Source organism: Mus caroli, unplaced genomic scaffold (assembly GCF_978045245.1).
Source record: "Mus caroli unplaced genomic scaffold, Mus_caroli_1 scaffold_1, whole genome shotgun sequence".
Lineage (NCBI taxonomy): Eukaryota > Metazoa > Chordata > Mammalia > Rodentia > Muridae > Mus > Mus caroli.
In genome coordinates this window covers 157,151,089-157,172,792 of record NW_028227256.1, presented here as the reverse complement: position 1 = coordinate 157,172,792, position 21,704 = coordinate 157,151,089, and the positions used below count along the sequence as shown (strand labels likewise).

Here is a 21,704-nt window from a genome sequence, read left to right as displayed (position 1 = left end):
ACAAAGGAACAAACAGAAGCTAGAAACATGCAGGATGCTCAGCCCAATACTGTTGCAGCCCAGAATTGGGACTGGGTAAAGCTTGGAAGGCTAGGTGGATCTCTTTGAGGATTTTGTTTGTATTTTAAGGAAGTGCTTAAATGGTTTAAGCAGGAGAGTGACAAGCTCAGATGACCACACTGCTATGGTCTTTACTAAAGGTAGAGAATGGATTAGGACAAGGGAACACCTCCTCTCCTGCTTTCAAAACATGAGGACACATAAGAAAATAGTATACTTAAAACTAAAGCAAATCTTCACTGGGCACCAAATCTACTGTCACCTTGATTCCACAGCCTCCAGATTAGAATATCAAGTCAGCACCTTCTGGCTATACAAACGACTCTACCAACATGTAGCTACCAAAATGTAGCTCTTCTTAGCCTCAAATCCCCACAGTAACACTCACTACACACCTAAAATGGAACATTAGGGATCTAGAGAAATATGATTTCCACCACCATACAGTTTATTCTGCAAAAAACATTTACAATGTCTGTTATAACCACAGCCCACAAAAGTTCAATGGCACCTGTCCCTTCATTGATAACAATAGCGAAAACTAATCATTACAAAAGAAGAAAACCTAAAGGACCAAAATTTGAAAAAAAGAAAGAAGAGAAAGGAGGTGATGGAGAAGAAGGAAAAATATGACAATGTTCTCCTACCCAGTCAGGTGCCTGCGCTATATATGTTCATAGAACCTTATAGGTATTTCTTCATAACCTCAAATTTTTATATAGTAACATATGACACATAAATATAGCCTAATATTATATGTAACCCATAATAACAGAGAAGAATAATGCCAGTTTGAATAACATGCTAGCAAGTTAGAGATGGAAGGGAAAGTGTATATGGGAGAGGAACTGAAAAGGTAAAATAAAGGAAGTGTGGCAATAGATATGTTGTCTCGTTTGTGGGTAACGTTTGTTGGGTGAGCTAATAGATTTTTGTCTCTATCGGAAGTTCAGAACTTAGGATAGTGCCTGGACCCAGGTTCCCCTTACCTCAGAAATCACAGTCTTACTTAGATTTTCATATTCAAGGGCATGCCAAGGGAGTGAAACCAGATTCATCAGAGGAAGCTGCAGAGTAAAATACATTTTTAAAACACACAGTGAGGACCAGGAATGCATAGTATTTCAGAGGCATCCGAGGATTTCAACACTTCCTTCATGAAATAAGCAAATAAATGAAGCAGAAAATGGATTATTTAAATGATAATAAGCATGATCAAAGAAAAACACATAAAGCTATTAGTGGTATTGGAGTTTGGAGTATGCTAAAACACTAATCATCAAGAGTGTCTCAGAGATTTCCCAAACTAGAATAAAGGACCCAAATAACACCTATCTACCATAGTCTTTACTATAGAGTTCATGTATGTATGTGTGTGTGGGGGGGGGGGTAGGCTTACAGGAAGCCAGAGAATCCAAGAGAGAGTGGCTGTATAATTGAAGGGGTTCTTTGGAAATAGAATGATGTCCAAGTTGTTGTTGATGCTGATTGTTAATGTTGATTGTCAACTTAGTAAGATCTAAAATAATATGAGCCAAATCCTTGGGCAAGTCTGTGAGGGATTTGTGAGGCTGCACTAGTTGAGGTGGGAAGCCTCGTCCTAAATGTGGGCCACCCCATGAGATGGAGTACTGGACTAAGAAAAAGTCAAGCTGAGTACCAATAATGCTTATCTTTCTCTGCTTCCTAATTTTGGATGCACTGTGACCAATTCCTCAAGTTCCTACTACCCCATCGTTCCATCGGGGCAGACCACACTCTCAAACTGTAAGCCAAAATAAATGCACCCTAGGGTTGCTTTTGTTGAATATTTCATGACAGAAAGGAGAAAAATAAATGTACTGGTTACTTTCCTGTTGCTGTGATAAAAATATCATGACCAAGGCAACTTATAGAAGAAAGGGCTTAATTGGGCTGACAGTTCCAGAGGGGTGAGGGTTCATCATGGTGGAGAAGCATAGCAGCAAGCAACAGGCGTGTCTGCCAGAGCTGGAAGCTGAGCACTAATATCCTTAACCAGAAGCATGAAGCAGGGAGAAAGTAAACTGGGCACAGCTTTAATCTTAAAGCCCACCCCCAGTGATATACTTCTTCCATCAAAGCCAACCCCCCTTAGCCTCTCCAAACCACCTCACCAACTAGAGACCAAGGATTCAAATATCTGAGCCTATGGAGGAAATTTTCATTCAAATCACTGCAGTAACACAGTGCTTAATTTTTTTTAGGTTAAATATTTGAATGGAGAAATTCTCTGCAGTCTATGCCCAGATCCTAATATATGAGAAAATTTGATCCAAGTATCCCCATCTACTAATTTTCAGATGACCAAATAAGAGTCAGAGCATGTTCCTGACAGTAGGGTGTGCCTTGTATAAACTCCCAGGCTGACATCTCTACTTAGGCAAAAGGCTCTGTAACCCATAACTGATACACCATTCAATAGGCAGAGATCACCCAGTGTGCTAGAATAGAACAAGTGACAAATTGACGGTCTGAATTCCTTTTTAAAATCTTTTCTTTTGTTCTTTATGTTTGAAACAGATGCATATGTATGCAACTGTTTATATGCACACAAACACACAGTTATACATATATAATTAAAGAAGGCATTTCACTTAACATTTGATAATTAAAAATTGATTTGAATCACCCCCCTGAAAACAGCAGGGCCTGCTGAACATTTTCCTCTTGCCATGTAAGAGATGGGATTAGACAGTCATAAGTTTCACATCTTTTCTTCTTGCAGAGAGGGAGAAAATAAATCAAAGGATGACAGAAGCCACTTAAGTACAGTCAAGCCCTGTTCAGGTTTGGAAAAAATCCAGGTGATTGACACAAGAAGCTTCTCCAAACAAAATTCTGAGGTAGCAGTAAGTCCAGCTTCTTGGGAGACCTGTTATGGTTCAGAAGTCTCACCCAGAAGCCTCGAAGCCTATGTGCTGACACCCAGTTCTTTGTGGTTTCTCCAGTGTGGCTCCATTATCCTGTATCCCAGCCCAAGACCAGCATCCAGAAGGTAAGCAAGGGAGACAATCAAGATTCCTAATTTGCTGTGAAATGACCCTTCCTTGGCATTGATTAAAGAAGAAATCTACAAAATCAGGAAAATGAATGGTGTACTTGCCAAAATTTTTGTGGATTCTAGAGTCTTCATCATCAACTTAATTGGACTCGGAATCTTCTAGGAGACATCACTTTGGGTGTGTTTATTTCCAGAGAGGTTTAACTAAGAAAGGAAAGCTCGCCCTTAATATGATGAGCACCAAGCCATGGGCTGGGATCCTAAAATCAATAAGAAGGAGGGAGTGAATGCAGAGCACATATTACAAAGGGACTGGTGGGGGAGTCATGGCGGCTCACCACATCTCATGCATGGTTAGGGAGCATGAAGAAATGAACACTGGTGTTTCTCTTCCTTCCCCAAGCCATGGAGTAGTGCTGTACACAATCAGTGAGTCTTTCCGTGCCAAAAGACCTAATCTAGGTTATTTCTCACAGGCATGCCAAGGAATTAAGTTGACAGTCAATATTAACCATCACATATTCAGTGTTTTAGCCATTGAAGACAGTGATAGAAGCCAGAATATCTGTGGCTGACAAGACAGAAGGAAAACATAGCAAGTTCATGCCACAAAGTCAATAGAAGATAGTGGTTTTAGATAATAATAATTGCTCCATGATGCAAAAGAGTTAATCAAACACACACACACACACACACACACACACACACACACAAGGTGGGCCGAATCTTGAGATTTGGGAGATTTGGGAATATGAAGGTCCTGGGAACTTTGATGATCTGTGGAATGTCTTTAAAATGGTAGCTGTAGATATGTTAAAGAGTGAAGACAGCACAAAGTAGAATTAGGATCATTTACAATTCACTTCTGTTGTGGATGAGAATTATGAAATGAGGTAGAGGTGAGAAGCAAAACCAAAGCAGACTTCATTTTCTCAGAGGACACTATCAGGGCACATCCCTCTCCTTCTTAAAAAGACAAAGTAATGAGGGACAGGAACAGTGATGAGTACAAGAGCCAGTTCTTTGGGTGCCATGGAAAAGCAGGACCATGGCATTTCTAAATGAATAGGGCAGACCAAAGGCTGGGCATAAAGAATAGTCTGGAAGGGAGGCATGGGAGTGCCTACCTGTAAAGTGCAAGGTAGAGGAGATTTAAAAGAATGAGCAAGCTGTCCCTGCAGAAAGGAGACATAAAATCCTGAGAGTAAGAGTGAACTCACTGGAGCATGGAGAGACTGCCAGGGAGTTTCTCATGCTCATTTGGGAGTTACGGTCTTTGTTGTGATAACAGGGAACAGAGCTCCAATTCTCTTCATGGAGTTCACTTGTTTGGATATAAGCATGAGAGTGGATGTAGAGCCAGCAGTTGGGTTTAACCAAGCATGAGTTTTGCAGGGTGAGCACAGGAAAAATGTCCAGAAAGGTTTTGCGAGTCACTGATTGATGATCATGATCGGTGGGATTATCAATTTCTGGTAAAGTGAGTTACTGGAGAACAATGGCTGCTGGAGACAGGCAAAGCCAGGGGCTGGATATCTAAAGCCAGAAGGAGAAAAAGGAGGTGGGGGTGAGCCACCAGCATGAGGGACTGGACTCAGCACTGCAGAGAAGAGCAGAGAGTGTCACAGGCAAGGTTAAGGGTAAGGCCACGGGGCCATGCCATGCAATCCTATGCTGACCCCACTCTCTGCTTTCCTGACCTTGTGCATCACCTGTCCTTTTCAGGACCCAAGAGATAGTTTTCTAATGGGCATGATTTAAGGAACTCTACAGCAGACCTGTCACTGAAAATGTCCCCTCCGAGGCCTTTATCTGGTTTTTGACATTTGCTATTAAAGCCTCTTTCTTTTCTTGCCTGCTGCTCTCCATAAGTGCTACCACCTAACCTATTAATTCCTTATCAATCATTTATGTATAGGTGTGATTTAGTGCTCAGAGCCTTTCAAGTAAGACGGCGGCTGGCTCAGATTTTAATAGGCTACGGGGCAGGACATTTTGAGGAAGGAACTGAATATGCGATCTTGTGAAGCACGTTACAGGGGTAAGAAGGGCCATCTTCTGAGCACCTACTATGTGCTAAGGTCTGTCCATAAAAGTTGCATGTATGGTTCTTTCACAGTGCCACTCTTTCTTCCTATTTATCACAGAAATGGTTAGAAAGAAATAACTGCTATTGACACACATTTGGTACTATTGAGTGTGAAAACCAGGGTCTAGATCAGAGCTATGGAGCCAGGCAAAGAGGCCACATCAAAGAAGAAGCATTCACAGAGAAGAGACAGTGAGGCCCATCATGGAGGAAGTCACAATACTCGCCCCCCAGCTCCTTGCCAAGGCTCTTGTGTTGTGGGTGTGCCTGGCTTTGTACAATGCTTAAGAAGTTCTTCCTTGGTGATGTTTGTATCTTACCATGTGTATTTTTTAAAATAATAATTTAAATTTTTATTAGGTGTTCAAGCACAGGGTAAGCACCAGTATTTGAGTTACTGACACTCAGATCAATAGTGAAACATTTTCCTAGAGTGGGGGCTGCTGGCATGGGAGCCTCCGGCCTTATCATCTTTCTCGAAGAGAAAGGGTTGAGTAAACAGAATGGACAACTTTCTTCAATAACTCACAGTTAAAGGAAACAGAATGGGCATTCAAGGCATCTGCTGTGAGAGCTCCTTTCTCCCCCCCTTCCCCCTTCCTCATGCTCACTAAACAGAGTTGTCTTTAACTTATGTGATACCAATCACAGTGTTGCCATTTTCTGAGGACACTGGAGGAATCAGCATGGAAGGCTGAAAACTGGCCTCTTGTTAAAGTGTGAAGAGCCTTCCAGCAATGGGAGGGGCCCGGAGGCTCTGCAGTCTCCCTTTCCCCCAACCCCCAACAACCCCAAGTCCACAGTCTCTGGATTAGAGACAACGGTTAATATAAAAGAACACCTCAATTGTGGGTAGGCTTTGGTTAAGCTGTGCCTTTTGTTCTCATATGAAAGAGGTGACAAGCTCGCGTGAACAAAATAGTTTCAGATTTCACAGCTAAAGTTCTCCAAGCTGTTGGCAATTTTCCTTCATGCATATTGTGAGAGTAAAGATGAATTCTAGTCTCCTTCCACAACATAATCTCCCATCATCCCCTCTGCTACCCAACCATGACCCAGTACTGCTACTCAAACACAGCACCTTGGTAGTCACCCCCACCCCAATGCTTAATATGAATAGTGCATATACCACCTCCTTTGCAGAAGCTATACAAAATGAGTCTTTCTCCCTCCCTCCCACCCTACACTACCCTCCTACCACACATACAGTTTTTCCTGAAGCATTAGCCTTCACACAATGAGGAAGTTACCTAAATGTACCTCTCTCTTTCTACTTTATCCAGACAAGATGCTCCTCAAAAAACAAAGAACCAACTCATAATCTAGCCACTGGCAGAGTGAGTGGCTCAGAGCCAGCCTTGAGCAACCACTGGCTGGAACAGATAATGCTGGATGAAGGCTCACCCACTCATTGACTCAGTCAGGCAGATTGTACTGCTCAAGGATAGTTCGGAACAGGGAGTGCAACTATCAGTTAAAGTCCAGGTCTTCCAGGATGCATTCTACAGGGAGGAAAGGGATAATAAAAAGGAAGTCACAGAGAGATGTCCTGTGTTGACTGGTGATAAATGTGCTAAAGGAAAATACAGGGGAAGGTGTATAGACAGCTGTTATGGGAGGAGGCTTCTCTGTGGGATGACACCTGAGGATGATGACCTGATGGCCTCCTGGCCTCTGCTCTGATGCAAAGGAGGGGACTAGGCTCCTGTGGAGGTACTGCAGTGTGTGGTGATGATCAAGAGAGCCCATGCTACCCAGGCCACAGGAGATGGCCTCATCATAGACATTCGCCACTGATCTGTCAAGGGGCTACCCTGGAAAATACTGAAAATAAAAGAATGAGGAGGGGCTCTAATGCTGCCCCAGGCCCTATCCATAACACATAGAGCTGCTGCAGTGCCTTAGGGAATCAGTTCTGTCCTCTAGGCACAGACAAGTGAGTCTTTTGACCATCATAATTTTGATGGCCAGCTCAATCTCAGCACAAGAAAGGAGACTATACATAATTAAACAGAAAGGTACAAGGTCAGGCGGCCGTAATCTCCATCCTGCAACATATTACCTGAACCACCTTGGACAGTTCACTGAAAGTCTAGAAAGAGAAGCAACTAAATGGTCACATTGTTGAACTTTGAAAATGTGTGTGTGTGTGTGAGTGTGTGTGTGTGAGTGTGTGTGTGTGTGTGTGTGTCTGTGTGTGTGTGTGTCTGTGTGTGTGTGTGTGTCTGTGTTTCTGTGTGTCTGTGTGTCATATGTCCATATCTACATGCAAGTGCACCTGTGCGTGCACTTGGAAACTGGAGGAGGATCCTAACCTATCACTTCTACCTTATCCCCTTGACACAAGTTTAGAGCGAAACTAGTTGCCAGCAAGCCCCAATCATCATCCTGTCTCTGCGCCCCCATCCTGGGATTACAGATAAGTGCAGCCATGTCTTGCATTCTGTGCATGTGCTGCAGACAGGAACTCAGGTCCCCACACTTACATGTCAAGTGTTCTTACTCACTGAGCCATCTTCTGTGAAATTTTAACAGGACCGTGAAAAGTAAAAACAGCAGGAAAGGAACACTGGGGGCTAGTAAATGTTTCCTTATTCAGCCGCTACAATCACCCCTTATCTAGGTAGCCCCTCATCAGTGGCTACAATCTGAATTTCCTCTTCACCCAATGCTTCAAACCAGGAATTCGAGGCCCCAGAGGTCTCAGGGGGCATAGCTAGGCAGAGTTAAAAACTATGCTCAAGTTTGTAATGTCCAGAATGCATAGTCTTTTATTCCCAAGTCTGTATCCTCCTGCGTGCAGGTAGTTATTCCAACCCTGTGATGGTCCTGTTCATGAATTTTCTCACCTTGACTTGTGATAAATCCCTCCCCAAAAGTTTCCACCCAGTACCTAATATAAGAACTAAATACCAGTCTCAGGCTAGCCCTATCTTCAAGTATGTCTCCTCTGGGATGAGTCTGCTTTGGGCTCCATTTCCACTGTGTCTGACACATGGTAGGTGGCTAAGAAGCATGAAACAATCTACCTACCTCTGTCCCACTCCCTGCTGTTGTCTCCACTCCTTGTCGCAGGACAGGGACATGGCTGAGTTGCCATTAAGCTGCTTTGCACCCCAGACAGCACTACCTGTCTTCCCCTTAGCTTTCTGGGGGGAGGGTCCTGGCTACCACTGGTACTCGAATAATAACCTCAAAAGGAACAAACTGAGTAAAGTGGCATCTGTCATAGCTCCCCCTCCCCCATCCCTAAGCTGCATCAGTCATTTGGGAAGACACTGTGAGAATCTCATCCTGCACAATGTCATTTCAGAGTTGAAAGAAGCATTCCACACACAAAGGGCTAGTTACAAAGTGTCCCAGATGATCCCCAGGTGGCTAAGCCACAAGGTGAGGGAGGCTTTGTCATTGGATAAGAACCCTATTCCTGTGAGGCTGCATAAAGCAGAGATTTCCTCATCTCCCTCATCTTGTGGAGTTTGGTGGTGCTTTGTTTAAAAAAAAAAATCCACAAAGGTCAAGAATTGCGATGATTGCTGCTCAGAGCCCCAGAGAAAGCACAGCTGCTATGGTCTTCCTTTCAACAAACCTTTTGCAAGAACTGACTCTCCAGCTTTCCTGTATCACTCAAGAACCAGGGGATGCTACCATGTTCCCAAGTGAAACAGAGGCAGTATAGTCAATAAGAACTAAGGAAGGGCATGGGTTCAAATACAGGTTCTTCTATTTGTGTGGTCTTCAGGAAAATCAGAAACTGGGTGCCTCTGTTTTCCTCCTATAAAACAGGAAGTAAAGTAACCCTGCACTCAAAGGCAATTGTGCAGACTTGTTCGTGTTCACACACAAGAGGTACTGGAGCCTCATGGGAATTCTTGCTAACAATGACTGTGTTCCTAAACACTGGGTAGAGATATCTGTGGATCTAGCCTGTGATTTAGGAACCCAGGGCACCATGAGCATCTGCCCCCAACATGTCTAGTTGCCACTCCCCAGACATCCTAACTTGTCACTGGCAGGGCCTACATAGGCTGGTAGCTGAGCCTGACTCCAGAGTGAGATGTGAATCTTCAAACATGAAAAAGGTCTTTCCCCTGATGAGGAATCCCTTTATTAACCTTAAGAACTAAGAGAGAACAGTACAGTTCAAGATGCATGAGCCAAGGTGTCATATCTTCTCAATAGTCACTCAGTCCCAAGATATCTGTGTCTTCCCAATATACCCATATTTCAGAGTCTGAGGATGTTGTGTGGGCTCCTATGGCCCCTCTGTCTAATGTGGTCAGTAGAGGCCCATGAGACCCTGCTAGGAGAGCAGAGAAGCAAGGAGAGAGTAAGCATACAGAGGTCACCTGTCTGCTGTCTCTGGAACCTCGAGCCACAAAGAAGGATAACGCTGAACATCCCAACAAGGCCTGGTAGCGCTAAGGGAAGTCACTGCACTCTGCCTAGGGTTTGATTTTTCTTCCTTCATGGTCCCTAAGAAGAGCTGCTGTTTTCCATTCTCACTACACGAAGTGGATAAAATACAAATAAGAAAAGGAGATGACAGGGATAGGGCGTGGGGACAACACATTCTTACTTTGCATTTTAATCACTCAGGCACTGTGTCTCAGACCGTTTTTAATAAGTGATGGACTGATAATGTTTTCTACCCTACCTCCTATTCAGTTTCCATCAGACTTCATATCAGTAGCTCCTGGTCCTTCTTCCAGAAAACTCCACCCCCGTCCATCCCTCAGATGGTGGGTGACCCAAGTATAAATCTATACCCCAGCTATAGTTTCCTGCCTTCTTAATAGTCAAGTTCAAAGGAACATGAAAATTTTCCCACTCAGGGAAATGTACTCCAGGAAACTATAATGTTGCCTCTAATCTTTCCAATGAGTCAGTTAGGACACTGACTGGCCCTCAAGATGAGGGTGACCCCTACTTCCACCCCTCCACATGAAGATAAGCACTCTTGTTTGGCCAGGGAAGCTGCTGCATCGGATGTCAGGGTCTTCTGAACAGTAAGAAGGTGGCTGGCTGGCTGACTGGTGTTCTTGTAGAAGACCTGCATTCTAGCCAGACAATGGTAGTAAACATCTTTAATCTCAGCTCTTAAGGAGGCAGATCTCTGAGTTCAAGGTCTATAGAGAAAGTTCCAGGTCAACCAGGGCTACACAGAGAAACTCTATCTCTATAGAGCCAAAAAGTAACAATTAATGGTAATATCAATAATAATAATAATAACACCTGAATTCTGTTCCTAGCATCTATTTAGGTGACTGTAACTCCAGCCCCAGGGGATCTGACCCCCTCCTCTGTCCACCATGGGCACCTGCACTCATGTGAACACTCATACACATATACTTTAAAAAGTCAATAAACCTTATGAAGAAAGGAAAGATGCTTCAACACTGCCTGGAGGCTTTTGCTCCTGAAGCCAGGTTGGGATCACATGGTGCATCTCCAGCCTGGAGGGAGAAAATATGTCAAGACAGTCTGAGCCCTTAATCCTCTCCCTTAAAACGTACCTTCTCAGCTGTAGGCATTCCCACCAGCTGAGAACTCCATGGACTGAAGCCCCTCACTACCTATCGGATGTTATAAGTCTCCGTGTGGAAATTGGCATCTTCCTGAAGACAGTCAACAATCTGGAGAGGCAGCAACTATTTGTCACATCCCTAGTGAGGGGAAGCAGAAGCTCAGAAACGTCGATTGATTTCCCCCAGACAACTCGGGGATAGCTGGCAGAGGCAGGATGCAACTTCTGTCAGGCACAGTTTCACGGAGTTGCCACATGCCCAACATGCATGGCAAGAGAGACAGGGCCAGAAGAGGCACACAGAGCACACGGACTGCTCAACTGGGCTTTGCAATTGTATCCCATCTGGAGCTATGAGGAGCAGAAACTGGCAGCTTCCAAAGCAGATGAAAAGCAAACCTTTCTCAAATTGTTTTATTGAAAGCCAGACTCCTGACTGTTTGAAGCTGCTTGATTTGGGCAATGCATCTGCCTGTCTATGCTATTTGCTGCTGTTCTTAAACAGCCCTGGATGATAAGGGGAGTGTGCCTTTGTTGGGTGCCTCTCTGAAGATGCTCAAGGGATCTCTGTCTTCCTTACCCTGCTGGTAGCTCCAGAGCCCAAGCAGCTGGCTCTTGAAAGAGTGTGGGGGTGTGCACCCTCAGCTGGAAGCAGGCAAAAGGCCCTGTGCTGATCTGCACCTAAAGTAGATACAGATGAAGTCTTTGGCTTTTATAGTGAGTTTCACCAGCATTAAAGTTCATTTATATCTCTATAAATATATATGGCTTTGAGGGGGAGCCTTGATGGCTGGCTTTATAAGTTCCATCTCTCTGTGGTACAACCTAGGTCACCGTGAGAGAAAAGCCTCTTTATCCATGGCACTGGCCTCTACCATTTTCAACACACAGTCATTTGCAAGGCCATCATCTGCTATTCAGGACCCTGTCCCTCTGCCCAGTTGGATGTCCACATCTACCACCAACACAGGACAAACATAATTCTCTGGCCCCGGGGCTGCCATCTCTTCTGCTTGCCTGCATCTTCACCCCTGTTCACAGCTGGCCAGCTGTCAGAGGAGGTAAAGAGGGGATGGTGCTGTCAGCTGACTCCTTCCCCACCTGTCCCTTGGTCAGTCACTGCTGTTGACCTTGGCATTGACACATCCACAGGGGACATCGGGAGGCACTTATGCAGGACAGGCAGGCAAACCCTAGCTTATTAAAGTGTGTGTTCTACAGAAATCCATTTAGATAAATCGTCCATCCACACCGTCGCTAGTGCTCAGCAGTGGCGTGGTTTACATTACTCTATCAGGCAAGCAGCAGCTTCTCTCCCGATGCACTTGAGGAGATAAATTCAAGGTAATCTATATAAACCCAAGGCTTTGAAACTGCACACCGTCAAAAAATTCAAACAATTACTAGAGCCCAGCCAGGAGGTGGCTGTTAGATGTTCTTCTTATGGAAAACATAATTATAAAGGAAGGGAAATGTTTCATAAATAAAACTCAGAATGGTAGAAGAATCTGGAGGGAGGGGAAAGGAGGAAGAAAGAAAGGCAAAGGCTTGACGTCTCCAGCAGAGTAGGGCTCAAACCCCAAGTGTCTCCTTAAGCTTCAAATTAATTTCAGTCTGGTACAGTTTCTCCATAATTAATTGTCAAAAGGCATCTTTCAGATATTTTTAAATATTAGCCTGTTCTTTTTGTGAGTGTGTGCTAAAAGAATAGGAAAAAAAAAACATAGCTCAATAGATACTCCTAAAGTCAAGGCGATGTAAAACAAGGGTGGTCTAGCCCATTAGCCCTTGAGAAGGGTATAAAATCCAGGTCAACCCAGATAATTGTTCACTTGTTAAGATGTCAAGTACACAGGGACTGCACTCAGTCTGCAGGTCACATTGAATAGCAAATGATACCATCAATCTTAAGGAACAGGTACCATATCAGCACTGTCCTAGGCACTGGGACTTGTTCCTTACTTAACTCTCACGAGATCTCCTTATAGATAACATGATAGTATCTATGGCTTCAGAAGGCTGATGGAGGACAGGAAGTTTGATAAGAAACTCAGACTATAATAGATTCAGTAATTGTCCTAGGTCATCATAGATCAGTATGTGGTAGAGCAGGAACTTAAAGTCAAGTTTTCAAGTCTGTTTCTTGCTTCTTCGTGTGCATATGTGTTTTTTAGTGAATACACCTACTCATGTCTGTATGTATGTGCATGTATATGTGAAGTCCAGGGTTTTTTTTAAATTGCTCGCCACCTACTTTTCACACAGTGTTTTGGATTGAACTCAGGTCTCCATTCTTGTACAACAAATCTTTTAAAGAATGGGCTATCTCTCCAGATCCTGAAAGGTATAGCCCAGGCTGGCCTCAAGCCTGCCTTTACCTTTTCAGCATTGACCTACTGGTATATGCCCCTACAGTCTCTTCTTCTGTGGGTTCTGTATATGTGTAACTTAAGTTGAAAGAAAACAGAGGCAAGCCACAGTCTGGAAAGAAATATGAGCTTAGTCAATGGTTCAAGCCAGCCCTGTGCCCATTAGCCATGTTGCCTTAGGCAAGCGAACCTCTCTGAACCTCTCGGCTTTGCACTGCTCATTCATGCATTCTCTTACATAACCATCACAAGGGTTCAAGTTTGGGGTCTCCCATTTTCCTTTGGCTGGATAAGGTTCTCCTTGATGTTTTGTCTCCAGGGTTGCAAAGATTAAATAAGAGAATTGCTACGCAACATCATCACAGTGAATCACATGGAGCAACTTCAGCTTGACAGTGGATGAACTTACAACTGTGAGAACCAAGTGAGATATAACACTGCAGGGCCTGGGCCAGAGCCAAGCAAACCATGAACACTCCATAAATCATGGCTGTTATTACTAAAAAGGGGGAAAGTGTGGAAGCTCTTGTACTTTAGCTGAGCAAGATATCTGAAACCGCAATGCCTCAATTTCCTCATCTGTAAAATGGGGATAATAATATCTATCATCATGACTAGCCAACTAAATGATATAGAGTATTAAAAGTGTTTATTAATTGTAATAAAAGCATATATCAAAGGCATTCTCCATGCCAAGTACTTGATTAACTTGCATTATTAATACTCAATGAGTGTTGGCTAATCTTATAACTAATCAATAGAAAAATTACAAGCAGCTAGGACCCAGAAAGGAAACTTTTTTTTTTTTTTTTTTTTTAGCTAAACTTGGATCATAGGCCAAATTCCAGCTTAGAGATTTTGTTAAGTGGCTGTCAGGTACTAACCACCCTGGTTGTTGCTGTCCTTGAATCAGTGTTCCAGGAGTCTTCTTTTTTGTCTCTTTCTCACAACATAGCATGACAGGAACACATGCCCACCTCCTATGTCTGAGTGAGGGCCTTTTACTGAATCATCTACAGCCAATTCATGGACGTCTATTAAACCACATCAAGTGAGCTTGGAGGTGCCCTTCCCAAAAGATAAGAGTCCCTAGGTGATCAGGGTAGCATCCTTCAGAATACTGTAATGAGTCTGTGGACTCCCTCGTGCAGACCTCAGAAGCCCCTCTGCCATTAGGACGTTGGACTTAAACTACTCAGTCCAAAGCTCAAGTAGGAGGAATGTGCCTCTTTCTGCCTCTTAGAACTTCTCTGGGATACAGCTGGGCCATGTCAGCAGATAGAAATTTAGGACGCCAGTTCACTTAAACTGTCTCTATCGCACATACCAGTGATACCTAAGCATGGAAAACAGAACCAGACCATTCATATACAGTAGCTCCATGTAGCCTCTCCCATTTGCTTTTAGGAACTACCTATTCAGGTTTATCAGGAAAGGGAATGATTTAAACTTAGATCAGTGCTTTGATTAGGGAGGTGCCCTGCCCATTGTCTGGAGAGTAAGACAGAAGCAAGTGACAAAAACCACCTGAGTGTTCAGTGTTCATGCACAGATGAATGGTGATATATAGAGAGAGAAAAGGAAGAAAATTCTGATGCCTGCTGTAAAATGGATGAATTTTTTAATATATCATACTTAGAGATAGATAGTGGGGAGCCCAAAGAGATGTCTCAGAAGATAAAAGTACTCAGCCTGCTGACCTGAGTTTGATTGTTGGAACCCACAAAGAAAAGTTGTATGGGGGGATACATCAGCATCAGGAGTTCCATCACTCCTATGGCAAGATGGGAGGTGGAGATGAGAGAATCACAGAGGCTCACAGGCCAGCTACACTAGAGTATGCTGTATGACAGAAACAGAAAGAGATCCTGCCTCAAAAACAAGGTGGTAGGGAGAACTGACTCCCATAGTTATCTCTGAGCTCTACATGTGTACCATGGGATGTGTGCCCCCACCCTCTCCATACACACAAGCTAGTAATAAATATAACAATTTGTAAGTGTGGGATACAAAAGGATAAAATTAGATGATTCCATCTATATAATGTACCTAAATTAGACTAGCAAAGTGGTGGTTGGTGGAGACTGAGGAAGGAGGGAATGGAAGTTATTATCAGTATCAGTTTGGGGTGATGAAATGGTGTGAATGTGTGTGCTGGTTATGGGTACACACCAAGTGAGAACACTGTAGGCCACTAAATTGGAGTCACCCAAAAGACAAATAAATAAATAAATAAATAAATAAATGAAAATTGGGGCAAATAAAAAGATGCAAAGCAAAGAAAGTATGGCTGTTAAGGTCTATTGGTCTATCTGTCAACTGATATACATATCACTCCCTATGATAAAGATGTATCAATACAGTTGTAGCCAAAAATAACACTCAAGCTTTAATGAGACCTGCATGTGGTTAGAAATAGATGTGAAAAAACTTTCGTACATTCCCTCTTGCCCTTCTCTTCAGAAGATGCAATACTACTTAGGTGGCAAATCTCGTCTTTATCAATGAAAATCAAGAGCAAGATAAAGCAATGACGACTTCTGCCAAGTCACCTACTCCAAGTGCCTTTGGGGACATCATTCACGTTTTGAAATTTTGCACACTCTTCTACCTAGATTTAGGGAGTCTACCCTTTGGCCATCTTTTAGTTCTTCATATTGTGTAGCTTAGCAACTTACACTACCCATTGTGAGATATCGTCTGAGAGAGATAACCCAGGACCCTTCCTGTAGAAGAGCTGGCTTGATGTATCCTCTGAGTAAGGTGAATTCAGAAGGACAATATCCTGAAAGACAGCACTGTAGGAACATCTTCAAATAGAGGGAGGCAGAGGGCTGAGCTATCTACTGACCATGTAAATGGATCTATGATTCACATAGCCAAATTTTGAGGACTCTTGTGTGCTGATTGATCTGGAAGAAACTCTGTTCTTAGTTGAAGACCTCAGGTTCAATTGTGTATGGTACCTCAACTCTAACCAGTGGTCCTTAGAGTAGAGATAGGATGGAAGAAAATTAGCAAGATGCCATGATAACACGCCCTTGAGTTGTGGTTTCTTCCTTTAAATATCCTCTTATCCAGCTACTCAGGGTGCCACAGTCCTCTACCCCTGCGTGGTATATGACTGTGGGCCCCAGAGCACTCTTGGAATAAAAAGTCCTCTTGTGGTTTGCATCAGAAAAAAAAAAAATAAAGTAACACGTGTGCGCGCACACACAGAGACACGTATCTGCACAAACAAAAATACTTCACAAAGTTACCAAAAACTTGATAACTCCATTATTTCTTAATGATGGATAGGAAACTGCACTTATTACTGGAGCAAGAAGCCCAGAGATAGAAGCACGTTGAATGGAGTGTCACTGGATAGATTATAGATATAGATGATATAGATATAGATTATAGGTATAGATATAGATATAGATATAGATATAGATATAGATATAGATATAGATATAGATATAGATATAGATATAGATATAGATATAGATATAGATATAGATATAGATATAGATATAGATGAGGCCAACATATAGATTCTGGTTTTAAAGCCACTCTTAAATAATAAGGATAAATGCACACAGCCCACTCAGGTCTTTGTGAATGAAAGTGGATTTCGTGGGTAAGAACTGTCACTGGGAATGAGCTCTCTTTTCTCTCTCTACTAAGCTCATGTGGGCACTCTTTCCTCAGCTCTCTCTTGGGAGACCAGTCGGAGTGACTCATGGCCATACACCTGAAACTTAACTTTATATTTTTAATAATGATTTCTACCTCATATCCCGAGTAGTACCATCAAATGAACTCAGATTATCTCAAAGGCGGGAACTTGCAGGGTCTTCTGGGGGAGACTATTTGGACTTAATTGCTGCCTTCATACACACAATTGAAAGGACTACCACCATGACAACAAGCTGAGGTGCAGAACATACCCCTCTCTAACCTTTCCTCCCACCCATCGAGAATCAGTAAACATAGAACCTGAGATGTCCATATGAAAGTCCAAGGTCCACATAACACATCTACCATGAAATGCAGTCAGCATTATTTATATTGCACAGTGCAGCCGTTTGAGCTATGATGGTAGCTTTGAACAAGCAAAGGGATTGTGGAAGAAAAAAAGGTCAATTGGAGAGAAGCATGCAGAAACTTTTGTATATTTTATTTGGGCTAAAGGTCAAATATTCATTTTGACACAGTTGTCAAAACTCTCTAATCTAAGTAGTTACCCTCTGTCCATGTTGTTAAATTCGAATTATATGCCTATTACAAAAGGGAACGGTTACCCATGTGAGGTAAATGGTGGTCACTTAGAGTGATTTACAGAGAATAAAGCAGGATGCTGGTTTCATCTTTTCCTAGAATGTCTCCTTACTCTGTCTCAGAAGCAGCCTAGCAGAATTTCTTTTGTTCAGTGAGGGGAAGACAGATGTGAGTATGTGGTAGCCTTCTTTCCAGAATCCTGGCAGGTGTGAGAGAAGAGGCTTCTGGGAAAGTAGAGTCTTTATGTGTCTAGTTAGTTTGTACCATTTCTCACTCCTCTAGGTGAAAGAAGTTCAACTGTTTCAACCTGATCCTTGGTCATCCTCCTACATCCCAAACCACAGAGGACTCAATGAAGGTGGCCCCATGAAGGTTCCCATGTCAGCAAAGTGAACAAACATCCAAACTCGTACAGCTATGGCAAAGTGCTCTAGGAAAAGGGCCTCTGCCTGGCATTCTGAGGTAAAGGGAATGTGAACACTGGGCATGTGACTTCAGTTCATCCTGGAGGCTGGCATCCCAGGGACTCTTGTCACCATCAGCACAGAGAGCTCTTCACTTGGTTTCTGGGCATCAGCGACATGGTTAAGTTGTCTGGTTGGTTCCGATTCTTCCCCAGGAAGAGCCCACTGTTTCACAGTGAATTCACTAACAAGCTTTGCGGGTATAAGTGAACAGCAGGCTCTCACTCTCCCACACATGAGCACTTCTGCACTTACAGGTGAGGAGATGAGTATATCAGAAGTTCTGTTTCTGCTTTTGCCACTCTCTGACCCAATGCTTGTTTAAAAATGGACCCAATAATGTTACTGGCCACTTTTTTTCAGAGAGAATCTAGGAGCATTAATAAGATAATTGTGACATCTATAACAAATGATGTCTTTAAGAGAGGCTCCTTTGCAAGGGCGCTGCTTTTTAAGCATTCAGGGACCTGGGGTAGAGAAATCATCCACTTACTGGTGCACACTGGGGGAATGTGAAGGGAAAGGATGGAGTATGAGTGAGTCTGTGTGGGCTTCTGATTCTCTAGAGTTGCATGCTTCCATCTTTTTCTACCATAACAACCTCTGACATCTCTGTCTTCCCATCTCTAAAAACTACTCTCTGCCATTCATTCTCAAGACACACTGAAGTTTCTAGATCTGCTGCATCTCAGGGTGGAGATGGAGCTAGGAAGGTGGTACTGTTTCTCTCAGAACTATATCTCCCACCTAGAAGGTTCCCACAATCCAAAGTAGGGAACACTTTCCTCATGTTGGAGAAAAGCCCAGGATTTTGAATTAAAAACCGTAACACAAGACATCACTGGGAAGAAGGTCTGTGTCTAACTCTACTTACCTGTCCCTCCCCCGCCCCATTAGGAAAAGAGTGAGCAGAACCTCAAAGGGTTAGAGACCAGCCAAGTTTAGGCTTTATCTTGCAAGAAGCTGCACATCCCTCTTGGGATACTGGCTCCCAGGAAACTTTGGTGATTGAAGAAAGCCCCCAAGGCCACTTGTTGAGGAGCTTCATGTAGTAGGCTTGAGTAGAACTGAGGGACATGAAGGCAGACAGATAGTGTCTCTAAGGAAAAAAGCAAGATAGGTAGAAGTAACTTATTGAAAGTATTGAGAGAGAGGGAGATGGGGGAGGGAGGAGAGGGAGGAGAACAGACAGGAAGACAGAAGCAGAGAGAGACCGGAAGACAAGAGAGGCAGAGAGAGAGACACAGAGACAGGGAGAGAGACCATGAAAAAGCAGTAGAATGCAGTAATGCCAGTGTACCATCTGTGAGCCCCTGGGGGCCCTGGGTGGGAGCTGGAGGAGAGACTTTCACGTTTGGGCCAGTCTAGGTTTTCTCCTGACTCCATAGACAAGTGAAGACAAACCCTTTCCTCTGGGCTGTTTGCCTCTGACAAATGCCCCCAGGAAACGGGAGAGTAGACTTTTTTCCTCTCTCCAACCAAGGATAAGAGAGAAGTGGATGGTCTTCCCGGCCTGCTTACAAATATAGTATAATTCGAGTCAGCCAGCCCCTGCCAGGCTGAGTATTTTCCTTGAAGCGTGAAATTAGAGACCTCAGCCCCAAATTTACCCCTAGCCTGGGGCTAACCTGTTGCACCTGCCCACCAGGAACTGACACCAGGAAAGGAAGCAAAAGGTCAGGTTAGGCTGTCACTACATCAAGAATCCAGGTAATCCTGGGGGGGGGGGTGGCATTTTAAAATATTGCTTCTCCAAGCTCCCTCATGGAAGCACAACTTTTAACTCTACCTCCACTCCTATCCCCCAGGCTTTTCCTGTAACACTTTCCCACCACCTATGGCTGGGTATGAAAGAGTTAATTTAGGAAAACCCAGGACTCTTTTCCCCAAACCCTCCCTCCCAGCTACATATAAAAAGGACAGCCTCACACGGGAGACTAGCACAATTACAAGCCTGCTAGCTCCGACCTCACCTGTCTTATGCAACAGTGCACACACATACATTTGCTCAGGCTCACTCCCAAGGCCAAGGTCCACATCCCCCTCTAATTCGGTAGACACACAGTTTTGCGCCTTTCTCCTTTCTTTTCTCCCTACGCAGAACCCCGCTTTACCGGCAGCCGAAGGAGATGTAACCTTACAGCCAAATGGCTTGAAGAACAAACATGCATCTAATCGCTCTCCGTGGTGCTGAAATCTCGCTAGCAAGGAAACAGAGGAGCGCAGTACTCCGGACTTACCCAGGTTGGGGGGTGGGTAGCCGGAGAGCAGAGAGCTAGAGCAGCTTCCAAAGCAGAGAATTCTTGTACGTTCGGGCTGGAGCCAGCTGATGCGCTCACCTAGAGCGCCCACCTCTCTCCCTCTCTTGCCTTCCTCTTTTTTTTTTTCTGAGAGGCAGAGAGAAGGCTTCACGAAAGAAACGAAACAGCAGCTGGTAGGTCTACCAGTAGAAGGAGAGAAGAAGCAATCAAAATAAGACCAAAAAGTCAGATGGCTTTACTCCACTCGTGGTAATTTCTTGGGTCAGGGAGGACCTCTTCTTTCCCTATCTCTGAGGCTGCTCCGGCTCTGTCTCTGCGTGTTGAGCCAACAGCCTTAGCACAGTCGGTTCCTGCCTCTGACGTGAACGAGATGAGGAAGCCTGGGACCGCTCTGCTGTCTCTCACAAGCTCTCTCTTTTCCCCTCTTACTGAAATTTCAGCAGCATATTTTTAAGCTGTTTTTTCCCAGCCTTCTACAAGTAGCCCCCTAGTGGACAGAAAAGCAACGCGTCTTTGGTCCTCCTGAACAGTCTGAGTTCAGGCACCCTGCACCCACAAACTCTTGGAGACTGCTTTTCTAAAGAGTCAAACAGTCCCGGTCCTGATGGAGACAAAGATTTCCCTCTGGTGAGCGTGTAGGAAGACAGAGGGAGAATCAGGGTCTTTTGCTGATCCTTTTTCTGTGGTTGCAGTAGGAAAACATGATATGGTATTGGGGAGGGGTATGTCTTTAGGATAAATGTTTGGCAGAAAAGGGGAAAAGGAGGTCTCTGTTCAGACTTGGAAAGGCTTACACTCGTTGTTAACTGCCCAGTCACTCAGCCACCTGGAAAGTGCTTTGGAACTTATGTCTACAAAGTCAGTCTTAGTTTTCGGCTGCCACGCGTGCACTATATATATTTTGCTTCTCTGTGGCTCAATTCCACTGTTTGTAAAATGTGGATAATGCTGCCCCCTCCCTACTGAATAGAAATGCTGAAGGAACAGAGTAATATACAGCTGACAGGAAATTTAACTCCAGTCTCGTCCAAAGGCTTTTCTTACATTTGATTCACCCTTGACATATAATAATAGCTAACTTTATACAGCATTTGTACCAAGTGCTAAGCATTGCTACTAATCCTTACAGGTAACATCTCATTTAACTCATACATTAATCCTACAGTGCAAATGCTCCAATTGCATCTTTTAGACTGAAGGACTGAGGCAGAAAGGGATAAAATTACTTGTCCAAGATAACAAAGCCAGTGCAAATCAGGAGGCTGGGCCACTGGCCACGGACCCTGGAGCTGCTTCTTCTGGAGCTAACGTTTATGTCACTTTAGAAGTAACAACATTTAAGGTAAACATGAGATAATGCCTACAAGTGATCATTGTTGGTATTCTAAATAAAGTGCCTAGGTTGTTCCAATGAATTTGCATGTGGCTGAGTTTTTAATAAAATATTTAGAACTATATGTGCCAAGTGAACTGTGGGGATTGCTATTACTTTTGAAAATCCGCTAAGAAAATACATTCTCTTAGTGATTTGGGCAGTTTCACAGATACAAAAACCAGTTGTGAATCTCATGAAATTGGAAAGTACTGGGTATTAGTAACAATTCACAGGACACATTATCTAATTTCTACACCTAAAGCAGCTCACTGCC

General features: G+C 43.7%; 1 protein-coding gene across 3 annotated transcripts in view; it reads right to left on the bottom strand.

The window, feature by feature from the left end:
• The window catches only part of Tnr (tenascin R), a 409,504-nt gene extending 389,007 nt beyond the window's left edge, over positions 1-20,497 (bottom strand). For all 3 annotated transcript variants that reach the window (XM_029479707.2, XM_021160989.3, XM_029479724.2), the window contains exon 1: positions 20,035-20,497. The gene's annotated coding sequence lies outside the window, so the exon portion shown is untranslated. The remainder of the gene's footprint in view (positions 1-20,034) is intronic.
• Between the last annotated feature and the right edge of the window lie 1,207 nt (positions 20,498-21,704).